The sequence below is a fragment of the Canis aureus genome, chromosome 2 (genome assembly GCF_053574225.1).
Source record: "Canis aureus isolate CA01 chromosome 2, VMU_Caureus_v.1.0, whole genome shotgun sequence".
NCBI lineage: Eukaryota > Metazoa > Chordata > Mammalia > Carnivora > Canidae > Canis > Canis aureus.
In genome coordinates, this window is record NC_135612.1 from 5809174 (window position 1) to 5823655 (window position 14482).

The following is a 14482-nucleotide window of genomic DNA, read 5'->3' on the forward strand; positions in this document are numbered from 1 at the left end:
CTTTCTCTTTCTTCTTTCTTTCTTTCTTTCTTTCTTTCTTTCTTTCTTTCTTTCTTTCTTTCTTCTTTCTTTCAATTTTATAGGTTATTTTCTAATGTAAATAACAAGGTAACAGCTGAAATGTGGATAACAGTAGTAGATATAAACAAGTACATTTACCGAAAAACAGACATGTTTTACTTAGATCATGAAGGAAAAGACTTAACTTCTGATAGATCATAATTTGTTTTCAGAGAAGAAAGAAGGAAGACTGATCCACATTCATAAAAGAATGATTGAGGCTTTTTTAATGACAAGCTTTATCATAGCAGTCATGGTTCTTAAACAGAAATCACTTGGGGAGGAAATTTAAGGCCACTAGGCTGGTAATAGGATGCTGCTCTGAGGAACAGGCTTTTGAGGCTGAAAATGAGAAATTAGAACGTGAGGAAGGATGTAGGAACTGCCCTAGATTATCCTTTTATTTTTCTCATCTGTTATAATATTCTAGCAATTGATCAATTTCACAGTAAATGCCTTATCACCATTTCAGCAGATGTTTGTCTGCTGTTGACCAATAATTAGAATCTTAAAGTTTAAGTTAGGAAAATTCACAGGGGTCAACAAATATATTTATTTCCAAATTTCCCTGAGCATAAGGGATACTAGGGAACTTGTTCCCCAGAGATCCTGATTCAAAATGTCTGTGGTGTGCCCCAGGAATTTATACTTTCAACAAATGCCTAGGTGATTCTATTGATCTAGCAATTGTGAGAATCTCTCATGTTATTGCCTTGGAGCTAAAAACTTTGAGACTCAGCATAGCAAACAAATGAATTGCAAGATCTCATAAACTGAAAGGAAGCTGAAACCAGTTAGTGCCAGACTTGTGTAAAGAATCCAGAACTCCTAACTTTCAGGCCAGAGCCCTTTTCTCTTTTAATTCAAGGTCTGACTAATGTGAAACAATAGTGCATGTCTTTGTATTATTTGGTATTCACCAGTCTACACCTTGAAAGAACAATGCATGTCAAAATAAGAATTGTTTTTGTCTTGTGTACTCATGAAAAGTAGAATAATCTACTCAAAACCCTTTTAACAAATTTTCATTTGTGAGGATTTAAAACTGGAACTTGACAAGTTTACGAGGACAGTTATAAACTGAAATAAGCTCCTGGGTGAGGCTTTAGAATCCTTTTCCTTAGGGATAGTTGTTATTTTTAATATTTTTTGTTTTTGTTATTTTGTTTTTACATGGTATAGAACCAATAGATAGTGGAAAAAACAAGTTGACACATCTGGAAATATATGTTAGCACCATAATTTTATAATTTACCAAATTTTCCCTTTTGATTTCTACTTTCCTTCATTTGCAAGAAATTATTAATAATTATATGCATTAACATAGGACCTATAAATAAATACAAGGAAATAACACAGATATAGTATCTTTGATTAAACATATCATTTACAACCAAGAATTGGCAAAGCAATGAACAGAAACTCCTTTAAATTTATTTATCCATGTCACATCTCATTCTTGTCTTCTTGCCATCAGTAGTCACAAAGCAACTTAAAAAAACCAAAAGCATCAATAGTACAATAAAAAGAAAGAAAGAAATGGACTCAAGAAATACATAAGATGCAAAATCTTTAGGATTTGTTGTGGGTTGGGTATGGGAAAGGAAGGAAAGAGGTTATTTAAGAGCGACTCCAAGGCTTGCTGAATGACTGAAAGGACAATAGACCTAATCAGAAAAATGAGAGAATCATGGGTGAGGGCAGACTTTTGGTAGACTGTGGGGGAGGAAATATCAAAAGTTCAATTTTGAGGCTGTTGTGAGGGAGTTGGTTCTAAGAATTCTAAGTAACAATGCCAGTAATTCACTTGAATATTCAAGACTAGAGTTCCAAGGAGAGAGCTGAGATAAAGATATAAATATATGTTTACATGTATTTGGTAATTATTAAAATTATAATCATGAATAAGTTTTCCTGAAAATATGTAGGGCAAGAAAAAAAAAGGAAGAAAAGCAGGCCTAGGAACTTTGAGTTCTTTGAAGATTTCAACATAAACAGTAAAGGAAGTCCTGCAGCAGAAACTAATAACAGCAACATCGCTAGAAAGAAAACGAGAAAACAGTGGTGATAGAGAAGCTAATGGCCAATGGAGGGAGTCCCAAAGGGCAAAAAGTAATCAATATTTATAAATAAGATTTTATAACTAAAAAAATGAAGGCAAGTATTGACTGGATTTAGTGAAGTAGAGCAATGATACCCTTTTGATAAAGGAGAGCCATGTTGGAGGGAGTTGAAGAATGAGTAGACATATGAAAGGGGAGGCACTGATGATTAAAACAGTACTAAAATAGAAATTAAATTAGTCTTGTAGTTGAAACGGGATGTGGGATTAAGGAAGGAGTTTTGATTGTTGTTATTTTTTTCCATTTGTTTTGTCTTAAGATAAGAAAGATATGAGATAATTCAGTGGAGATAGGGGAAGAAGGAAGCACTGATAATGAGATTTCCTAGAAAAATAAGAAGCTTAGCCTCTGCTATGTCAACTGAATGTGCATCCTTTATGCTAACAGGATACTTGTATACTTAATTCATTAAATTGAGAGATTTATTTTGTTTTATTTGTTTTTATTCTAGGGGAAAGTTAGAAGTTGCCTAGATGTTAAGCCAATATGGAGTTGATTAAAGTATTGTATAAATGTAAAATAAATTATAATTGGGTCTTCAAAATTATCTACATTTTTATTATTGAACTGAAAATATTTTTAGCAGTATTATTCATGTTTTTCTCTTTTTACCTTATGCTTAGTAAAGTGTTTTACACACACATCATGAGTGTTTAAAAAACACTGACTAAATAAGTAGAGATATATACTACATGGAATAAAAACTCTATTACACAAACAGGTATACAAGGAATATTGACAGTTCTTCATTTTCTATAAATCAGCTTAATTTTGATGCCAAACTCTTACTTCATGGGAACTTGTAAAACATTCTGTGTCAATGTCCACTTGTGCTCTTTTGCTTCCAGCTCCTGGCAATGTTTATCTATGGGCTTCTTTGGCCCTTTCCAGTCTGTTATTTTGTCTTATGTGGGAAGTGAGAATCTTGGGCTGTAGGCCCAGGGTCCAGGATCTGGCCTCCTAGTGCATTAAGTATCCTTAGAGAGAATATCTTGACTCCTCTCAGGGTACCATCAAAGAGTTAGCACAGGTCCCTTTGGCTTATATGACTCCTGCCCATTTCTCTCATTTCCAGAAATGTTTAGCCAGTGAAGCACCTGCCCTTCTACATCTTCATTCTTCTAAATGGTTTTGGATTTTGGAAGCAAAAGACAGCACTATAATAAAACTTTCCTAAATCATAGAACATGTTACCTCTTATGGTCCAAAAGAGTAATATCTCAAATATTATCTGGCCAAATATATTAATTTTGTGAAAAAGTCCTGAGGATGTGGGATAGACAGATAGATGATAAATAGAGAAATGGAAAGATTGATAAAGTTTCTGTGTAATGAGACACTGTGGGGAATTTTAAATTTTGTTGCATTACTCGACTCATTTTCTTTTTTCTATTACTTTTAATGGTGTCTTTTCTAAGATATTATTTAATAAATGAAATAAATATGGAAAAAGAAAAAAATTAACTTTAATATCTGGAAACATAAATGGTTTTCATTGGAAAGTACAGCATTGCCTAGAGTTGATACATGGCAGGGTCCACCAACAACTCCAGCTTCTGAATGGCCAGGAATATAGGTGTAAGAAATCCCTGTTTCTCATGTTTGCACTTAAAAGCATATGCAACTGTTGCCTTGGGGATACACTATATTAATTACATGCTCACTTTTGAGTATTTTTCTTTTCTAAATAGTCATATTGTATGTGTTGCATACAGAATAACACCATTTTTTTTCAATGGACTCCATCCTGCTTTGCATTTAAGTAGTTTTTAGATATATTATGAAAAGGTCTCCAGTTACAGTCAGACGACAGAGTTTAATAAATCACAGAGAATGGAAATTTTATATGGGAAAAGGCATGTTCTATACCTTTGCCATTCAAAAATTTATAATTTATCCATAAAAGGATGTCTGCATGTTTATATCCCTTTTGAGCATATTCTTCAACTGACCAAGCTTTAGAAATGGTAGGCTCTATTCAGACTGTAATACTGTCCATGTTACTTGATCTTCCAGCTTTTCCTTTTTGACTTCACTCTCTGAGAAGTGTGAGATGGGGAATGGAAATCCTGTTTTCTTCTTTTCCCCGTAAGTAATCATTTGCTTTGACTAAATTCCTCTCAGTAATGCTGACAGGCATGCTGCCAACAACAGAGCATTCACTACTTATTGCTGTTGAACCTGCCCTGCTGGACTCAAGGCTACTCACCAAAGGAGCATATTCTGATCTCCTTCATAGAGCAAGCCAAAGTGAAGTATGAAATGATAGCTACCTACTGTTACTTTGGTTTGATTCTAAGAATTATACATGACCCATCTTTAATCTTCACTTTGTATAAAATTCCCCTTGCTCCTGAGGCCAACGAACTAGGAAGATTGAAGCAAAAGTAAAGCCTGTAAATATTCAAGGCTAATACTTTGTCAAAACAAGATCACACCATAATGAGTGTTATGCATACATTTAAGATGACTCTCTTTTGTTCCCTTGTGCCTTTTGGGAATTCAGTTCCAGAAAGTAGCTGTCAGCTATCAGGTCAAAACTTCGGTTTAAGGATGTTGGGCAGCTGCTACTGGATGCAGAAGCAGAACAGAGAAGCTACAACTAGAAGAGTCAGGGACTTAGTGAAGCTGAACAAAAGACTAGGCAATGGATTCACAATAGGGGAAAAAACAAAACAAAACAAAACACCAAACCAGGTATCCAGAGGCAAATAAAAATTGAAGAACACCATGAAATAGCAGTTTGGAATCATGCTGGTGAGCAAAAGTTCCAGGCACATGGATCCTGGGAATCGTAACTCCCAGGATGGAGTGGACTCCTCAAAATGTGGGACTCACAACAGTGAAGGAAGAAGATTTTAGACTTTGCTTGGAGTCACTATTTAATAAAAATTAATTAAAATGTGATTATTTTACTTTTAATTACCTTTCAAACCTTTTCCAAGAAAAAAGTCTCAATTTAAATCCGTATGTTTCATAACTCTATGGTCATTTATTTTTTATCAGAAGGAAACCTAGTCTCTGGCTTAGAGGCTTAAATGTTGGGGTTTTTATCATATGTATTTTATATCACCTCCTATTTTGGCAACTAATATTTTCCATTTTAATAACATAAATTTTTCTTTGAAACATATTTAAGGTGAATTTAAAGAGAAATAATAGGTAAATAATAGTTTTAATGTAACAGAGATGATTCTTAAAATGGCTGAAGTCCTGAAGATGGCACTCAGATGACAGACATTTGGGACATAGAGTTTTGAGTATGATGACACACTCTTACATGTACACCCATTTCCCCCACCAATTAGAAGCTTTGTCTATTTTCATAGAGACTGAGAATACTGAACGCACACATGTACACCCAGACCCACACACACAAACAGATATTATTGTGAAGTGTGAGTGTGGGAAACCTACTTCCAGCTTTTTTTCTTATCCAATAAAGGAATTTGAAATGAAACAAGGACGCCTGGGTGGCTCAGAGTTTGATCATCTGCCTTCCACTCAGGTGGAGATCCTGGAGTTCTGGGATCAAGTCCCACATTGGGCTCCCCGCAGGGAGCCTGCTTCTCCCTCTGCCTGTGTCTCTGCTTCTCTCTCTGTGTCTCTCATGAATGAATAAAAAAATTTGAAAAAAAAATGAAATGAAACAACAGCAGCAAACAATTTCAAACCACAAAAAAATAGTTTATTTTATGTTTTCAACTCCTCTGAGTTAAGGTGCTTACCCTTAGTGATCCCATTTCAGATTGTCAATGGCATTCTCCTTGGCTGATGACAACCGTGTTGTATAACCCCAGCATTCTGATCCCATGATGGAATGTAAGGTTTAAACATACTCCAAACAATATTACTTTGTGAAGAGTTTTTAGACTAGGAAGATCTTTTTGTGGAATTGAAGCATTTTTAAAATTTATTTATTTATTTTTAAATTTATTTTAGCATAGTTCACACATAAGGTTGCATTGGTTGCAGAAACACAACGTAGTGACTTAACAGCTCTATATACATTATGGTTTGAATCTGTGAATAAAGCAATACTTTTCCATGATATCGTGAAACAAAAACAAGTTAGAATGGGAGTCAACTATCATAAATCAGCCTATATTCTAATAATAGAAAAGAGCTGTCTTGTCTTTTCTTTCATCTTGGATAACATGTTTAACTTTATATCTAGTAGTCCTGTCAATCTAAACCCACTGTTTTATAACAACTGAAATGTAACATACATATAAAATAGCTGATACCATAATAGTACAGTTCAAGGAACATAAACATGTTTATAATACAAGCACCCCATCCTTCCCGATTACAGTCACTACAGTCCGACAAGGATAACTGATATCCTGGCTTGTAATAGTTTAGATTAGTTTTCACACATTTTAAAAAATATATATAAATGAGATAATGCAGCATATACTATTTTATGCCTGATTTCTTACATTCAAAAAATTTTTTTTGAGATTCAATGTTATGTTTATGAGTGCAATTGTAGATTGTTCATTTTTATGCTGTACATTTATTTGTGAAAAGATATTGAATTTCAGAGCAGAGAATTGCAAATTCAAACTACACTGAGATACTATTTTTATCTATCAGATTGGGCAAAATTAAGGAGTGGAACAACAGAATCTATTGGTGAGCCTGTGTGATTACTTTCAGACTTTGTAGGCTGGAATGCAAATCGGTATTCTGCTTAAGAAGCACACACAATTACATGCATATTTATTTTTGATCCAGTCCTCTCACTTCTAGGAATTTAACCTGCAGATATGCCTATAACAATATATATAAACACTAAAAATATTATATAATTTAGGGAAACACTGTTTGGAACTGGAAAATACTGGAAATAATCTATATGTCCATACATAGGAGGATGCTTGAATAGATGATAGCACATTCCGGGATCCCTGGGTGGCGCCGCGGTTTAGCGCCTGCCTTTGGCCCAGGGCGTGATCCTGGAGACCCGGGATCGAATCCCACGTCGGGCTCCCGGTGCATGGAGCCTGCTTCTCCCTCTGCCTGTGTCTCTGCCTCTCTCTCTCTGTGACTATCATAAATAAATAAAAATAAAAAAAAAAGACACTGTTGATGATAGCACATTCCCACAAAGGAGAGCTACATAATTTATTTTATTATTTTTAAAAGATTTATTTATTTGTGAGAGACACACAGAGAGAGACAGAGAGAGACACAGGCAGAGGGAGAAGCAGGCTCCTCAAGGGAAGCCTGACGTGGGACTCGATCCCAGGACTCTGGGATCATGCCCTGAGCCAAAGGCAGAAGCTCAACCACTGAGCCACCCAGGCTTCCTGAGAGTTACATAATTAAAAAAAAAAAAAGAAAGAAAGAAAGAAAAAATAATTTTATGTATAGACTTGGAGTGATTTCCAAAATGTATTTTAAGTAAGAAAGGCAAGGCACAAAAAGTGTCTTATTTTTCTTTTTGATTAAGAAAGAATGTAAAATTTAAAAAATACATAAATGTAGTTCTCTCTAGTGCAAAACAAAAGCTATGGGATGCATATGCTAGTTATTACTGGGACCGGTTAATATCAAGGGATGATTGTGATGGTGTGGAAAGGATAAAGAAATGGGGGAGGCATTCAATTTTCCCACAGTCTCACTAATACTTATTTTTTGTTTTAATTTTTGTTGAAAACTGTCCTAAAGAGCTGTGAGATGATTTGCTTTTCCCTAATAATTAGTGCTACTTAATATTTTTTTATATACCTGGTGCCCATTTGTATGTCTTCTTTGGAATGTGTATCCAACTCCTTTGACCATTTTGAGGATCAGGTTCCTTCCTTCCTTCCTTCCTTCCTTCCTTCTTTCCTTCCTTCCTTCCTTCCTTCCTTCCTTCCTTCCTTCCTTCCTTTCCTCTCTTTTTCTTTCTTTCTTTCTTTCTTTCTTTCTTTCTTTCTTTCTTTCTTTCTTTCTTTCTTTCTTTCTTTCTTCTTTCTTTCTTTCTTTCTTTCTTTCTTTCTTTCTTTCTTTCTTCTTTCTTTTTTTTTTCTTTTTTCCTTCCTTCCTTCCTTCCTTCCTTCCTTCCTTCCTTCCTTCCTTCCTTCCTTCCTTCCTTCTTTTCTTTCTTTTCTTTCTTTACTTTTTCTTTTCTTTCTTTCTGGAGATTGTGATTGCAATAGGAAGGAACAGTGAGAGAGGGAGAGGGAACCCTAAGCAGGCTCCACACCCAGCAAGGAGCCAACAGGCGGCTTGGTTCTGCACAACCTTGAGATCATCACCTGAGCCAAAAGTCAAGAATCTGTCACCTAACTGATTGTGTTATTCACCACCGTCCATTTCTTTCTTTTATCCCACTGTTAAGTTGTAGGAGTTCCTTATATATTTTGCAACTGTAACCTTTATGGATAAATGGTTTGCAAATATTTTCTCATTTCATAAGTTGTCTTTTACCACTTGTTTGTTCGTTTCTTTATTTACTGCTGTGTAGAAGCTTATTAGTTTGTTACCACTTGTCTATTTTTGCTTTTGTTGCCTGTACCTTTGGTGTTACATCCAAGAAATTATTTCCAAGACCAAGGTCAGGAAGTTTTCCCCTATGTTTGCTTCTAGGAGTTTTGTAATTTCAGATTTTACCACATCCACATATGCAAAGAGAGACACAAGGAAGCTTTTGGAGGTGACAGTTATATTTTTTATGGTAATGGTAATGCAAGAGTACACTATGTCCGAATTCACCAAATTGTGTACATTAATTATATGCAGTGTTCTGTATGCTGATTATATACCTCAATAAAGGAAAAAGAAATGATTTGTAAATTTTTAGTGGGAGGAAGTGACACTTCTCTGGGTATGCCTTCTGGTACTGTTTCATTTTTTTTTTTTTTAAAGTAAGGTCAAAATAGAAATGGAATTCCAATGAAAAACAAATTAATTAAGTCATATTTCAAATAAATACCATAACTACCCTAAAGGTTAAAGAAAAACTAGCCTTAAGCACAAATATATATTAATATATTGGAAATTAGCAAATGAATAACAAATAAACCAATAAGCAAATAAATAAACAGGGAAAATAAGAAAGCTCCTCTTTCTAGTATAAGACCAAGTAACCAATGTGGAAATAATGATCAAATTATACTTAAGACAATCATCATCATAAGTTCAAGCGGAGATCATTAATGTTAAAATGAACAGGTGAAAGTTTGAGAGAGTTATTTATATGGCCTTAAAGTATTTCCATACATGTATTTATTAATTACAAAGGGAAAAATAAGTGTTTAGGAGAAACGTTGCAGAAAACCACCTTAACCAAGAGATCCAAATAGTATTATCAATAATGGGAAAAATCGGCCTCACATTCTACCTGATATTATTGCTGGAAAGACCACAAAATCATTCCTGTGATATCTCTATCCAAACTGCATAATCTGAATCCAATCATGAGAAAACAATAGTGATCCCAAAGTGAAGGACATTTTACAAAATAACTGTCCTGTACTCTTCAAAAATATCAATGTACCGAAATTCAAAGACTGCAAATCTATTTCAGAATCAGGGAGTCTAAAGAATCAACTAGAGGCAATATATAACCTGTAATCTTATTTTATTTTATTATTTTATTTTTAAAAGATTTTTTATGTCAGAGAGCACACAGGGGGAGAGGCAGAGGAAGAGAGAGAGAGAAACTCTAGGCTCCATGTTGAGTGTAAAGGCTGCTACGGGGCTCGATCTTACCACCTTGAGATCAGACCTGAGCCAAAACCAAGAGTGAGATGCTCAACCGACTACAACACCCTGGTGCTCCTAGAATTTTATTTTTTATAAAGAACGTTACTGGAAAATGGATTAAATCTGAATATTATCAGTCAGAGAATCAGATCAAATTAATTACCTTTTAATAATTTTACTGTAGTTGTAAAAGAGAATGTCCTTGATCCTTAGAAAAGGAAATTTAAGTATTTCAGAAAAATGGATATGTCTGAAAATTATTATCCAATGGTTGTGGGGAAAATATGCATATATATCACATGTAGAGAAAATAAATTATAAAATATCAACTATCATTGTACACATAGGTATGGATATATATTCACATATGCATGTGATATGTATATATACTTATATGTGTATTATATATGTATATATAATACACATATTTTAAATTTGGGGTATCTGGATGGTAAAAGGTATGTAGAATTCTTTACATAGGATTTTTTTGGTATTCCTGAACTTTTCTGTAAGTGTGAAATTATGTCAAAATGAAAAGATGAAAATTTTTTTAAAAAGAAGTCTAGGACAAGCACACCCAAAATTTTACAGAGAGTGTCAAAGAATCAGGTGCTACTCCTTAGTAGAAAATGGAATAGTAGAATTCCAGGCTAGAAAAGGTAGTAAAGGGAAGGTTAGAAAGGTACTTAGACATTAGTTGCTATGGCAAACAGGCTAATTTTGCCCAGTAGAATCTCTTTCACCCAGAACTTCTTAACTCAGTAATATATGCATGTACCAAACCATATACTCTTGTACTTTAAAGTTGTGGCCTGGAATTGAACAAAAAACTCCACATTTCCTTGAAAATACTGGTGAACTTGACACCTTATCTCTCTATCCTTTAGCTCTACTGATGACTAGAAAGTGGACATTAATTAATTGAGGCAGTCTTGTACATTTCCTATTTTCAAATATAAATTCCCCTTCAGTAAAATAATCATGGTGCTTTTTATAAGGTTTTTAGTGGCTTTTATATAATGATAATGTGCTTACATTTGCAAGGTTTGCTTGACTTTCACAAGTGGTTTAAAATGGGCAAGGAAATCTTTTCAATGTATTTACATAATTAGTACTTATTTAAGGCTGATATACAAGCTTAATTATTTAAAATACAAACAGGATTTAATTAACAAGTATGCTAATTGTGCTAATTTAGAAATTAGGCTCAATTCAATCTTCTTTGCAAAACTTTGAAAGGGAATGGATTATAGTCAAATATAGAAGATGTAAATATATTGGAATTTCTTTGAAATACGTTATTTGATTTCAGTATTTCATTGTTAGTATTTAGAACTCGTGTATTGTGTGTAAAATACCTTGTAAATTTTGCAAAGTTTAAAAATGTCATTTGACATTATCTCAGCTTATTTTTTTCAGTATGAAATGTATATTAAGACATGGCTTGAACAGCCACACTGACCTTTAAATTAAAAAAAAATAAAATAAAAAGCAGTGTTAGTGTTTTTGATTTGACAGACCTCAAAGACAAGTTAAACTTCCTGCTAACAGCTAGAGGGAAAAACAAAGTGTGGTATTGGCTTGCAATTATAACCTTTGCTGAGAAAAATGTTGACTCTGAAAGCCAGCAAAACAAAGTTTTCACTTAGATATTCATAGCTATTGTTTCTTATATCTGTGAATAAATAGTGACAACAAATGATAAATAATTCCAAAATTCTACTGAAAATAAAAATTCTTTATTTTGTGGTTACAAAGAGCCTAAATAAAAAGACTTCCTTTACAGAAAGTATCTGCCATAGAAGAAGTACTTTTTTTTTTTTTTTTTGGATAAGTCTAATTTGTTAGGGCTTACCATAAGATTTCTGGCAAATGTAATTTACGTGGAGGCATCTATATTCAAAAGATTCTGATTAAGTACCTACTACATGCCAGACTAATCTGAAAATATTTTATTGAAGACAAATTTTTAAATATTATGTCAGTGTCTGAGTGATCAGCTGTGCTGATATTTATAGAAGAGTATATATAGAATACAAAAGAAATGATAAGGTTTTAAAAAATGACAAGAGGAGAGTGTCAATTGCCAGAGGTGACAGATTATGGCAATTTATTCTCTTACTTCTCGTGGATGCTTATAAAAACTAAAATAATCTGGAACATTTTATTTAATACTTTTTTGATTTAAATAAAAACTGGTAGTCTACAGTAGGTCAATTTCTGAAACTCCTTTTCTTTTTCTTTTTCTTTTTTTTTTTTTTAATCCTTTTCTTTATAAGAATATTTTTGTGTAGTTTATATGAAGCCCAGCAACAGATGCCTTTTCTTATTCAACTGGATTGAAGTGAGGATGCAATTTTTCTATCATACTTTTTAATATAAACTTTATGATTTCATTGCACTGAGGATTAGCTTTGTATTATATTATTTCTGTTATACATGATATATATGTATAATTGTGTACATTTTCTTTTTTCTCTCTTAATTTTAATTTGTCATCAAAACTACCAAGAAGTTAAAGAGAAAAGAGTCCACTATGGTGTCTTCTATAAAATGAAAGAGTGTGAAGTTTATGTACCGGAATTACATGAATTTAGTTTAGCTCTATACTTGCAATGAGTATTATAATGGCAGTTCATTTTATAATGCTTTTCTACTCTATTTTATTTTAATTAAAAAAAATTATTCATTTGAGAGAGAGAGAGAGATGGGAGAGAGAGCCCTAGCACAGGGCAGAGGGAGAAGCAGGCTCTGCACCAAGTAGGAAGCTCAATGTGGGTCTTGATTCCAGGACCCCTGGATCATGAACTGAAACAAAGGCAGATGCTTAAATGACTGAGCCACCCAGGTACCCATTTTCCTACTCTACTTTAATGTTTTAATTATTTAGAAAACTAATAGACAATTGCATCATGAAATTATTTGTTACTGAGGGATTTTTAAATAATAGAGCAAAGAGAAGAGAGAGGAAAAAATAGGAGAGAGATAGGATTTTGTGTATAGAAAACTAAATGTTTAGGGAAATTCTGATAAGTAAACATGGGAGCAAGCTAAAGGAACCTTTGTTTTAAAAGCTGGATCTTAAGAATGGTTAAATGAAACATCATTTTCTTTTTTTCCTGTGAACAACCGATAAATCAGAAGAAAATAAGACTCTCCGGCATGAAAGGATGAAGGTAACTCTAACCACACTGAATCAGTTAAAGCAAACTTTATATTGGTTTTTGTTCACAAATGTCATGTCCACTGCATTTTGCCTTTGGTTTCCTTTAATTTGAAACCCTAGGAAACCTGAAACTCAAAATAAAATTCCTACCCTTTGCTGAGCTCTGTGGGTTTGGAAACTTCTCTAGGGTTTAGTTCATTTCTTCATTCTTACCAACTGGCATAAGAATTAGACACCAAACCCAGATGAAACCACAAAAATTGGTCTCAAAACAGCCCTGGCTATCAAGAGAAAGCAAAATGTTAAGCTTATAGGTTCACTGAATGGTTCAGGGTTTTGGAAACTATTCACATTATACTTGGCCCTTTTTATCTCTATTCTCGACCCCAAACTAAGAAATCCCTTAGGATTTAAGGTTTCAGTTTTAGGACAGAAGCTTGGATCTTAACAACAGAAACTTTCTTACATAGATACTCAAGGAAAGAGAATTGTATGTATTTGAATCTCATGAAAAGATAAATTTAAAATTTACCTAAATTTGCATCATTACTATAAAAACTTGTAAAATGTAAACTAATCTAATTATAGACTAAGATTGATGAAATATCACTGACTCACTAGATTATCCAAACTGTGATGAGTGGTGTATAGTGAAGATATTTAGTAGCTAAGTAATTTAAGAAAATTAAAATACACTTAGTGTTTTTGGAATAGTTAAAATTTTAACTGCAATATAAATAAAGTTTAATATTGACTTGCATTTAAAAATAGGAACTAAAATTCCAATTACATTTTGTAATTGCGGGAATAAACAAAAGTAGGCAAAAGTGAGTCATGTTCATCTTTTATACTTTGAAAATAATCTACACATTTTTTTCTACCATCTCTGACCTACGGAATGATGGTCATCTGCTGCTCTCATATTTGAGTTCCACTAATGTCTTCCCATTCAAACCAGAAGATTTACTTTGTCTAAAAACCAATGCTAAAAATAAAACCGAAAACAAAATATCTTGCATTGACTAGATGCCTTGTTAGGATTAAATTTGGATTGAATTTGTTTTCTTAACTAACCTATACACACAGAAACACAAACACACACACTACTTTTCCTAACAAATTTTAAGTCTACAAAACAGTATCACTATAAGTCTCTATCCCTTTTAATGAACTTTTGGAACCCTTAGCCAACTGTCTATCTATTTCACTTTGGCCAGAACTGCATCAAATAGCAACTTTCTAAAGGAAGGTAGTCTGTGAATACAAGCATTTTTAATTGGACACAATATTGCCATTAAAAAATAAGCATGTTTTTAGTAAAACAATAAAGGAATCAATACTATATTAAGCCACAACCAGCACTATCTACTAATTTTTTAAAATTCACCTTATTTTTAAAAAAATTGAAAACAATAATCCTTGCCATTTATTTTCA

The 14482-nt window shown here is 33.3% G+C and overlaps 2 long non-coding RNA genes across 6 annotated transcripts in view; one reads left to right on the forward strand and one right to left on the reverse strand.

Moving 5' to 3' along the window:
- LOC144290039 (uncharacterized) overlaps positions 1-14482 on the reverse strand; it is a 96413-nt gene that overhangs the window by 38787 nt on the left and 43144 nt on the right. The gene's annotated exons all lie outside the window — the stretch shown is intronic.
- Positions 1861-5090, forward strand: LOC144290033 (uncharacterized). The gene is made up of 2 exons (XR_013357907.1): positions 1861-2217; positions 4200-5090. It is a non-coding gene; the product is annotated as an uncharacterized LOC144290033 (long non-coding RNA).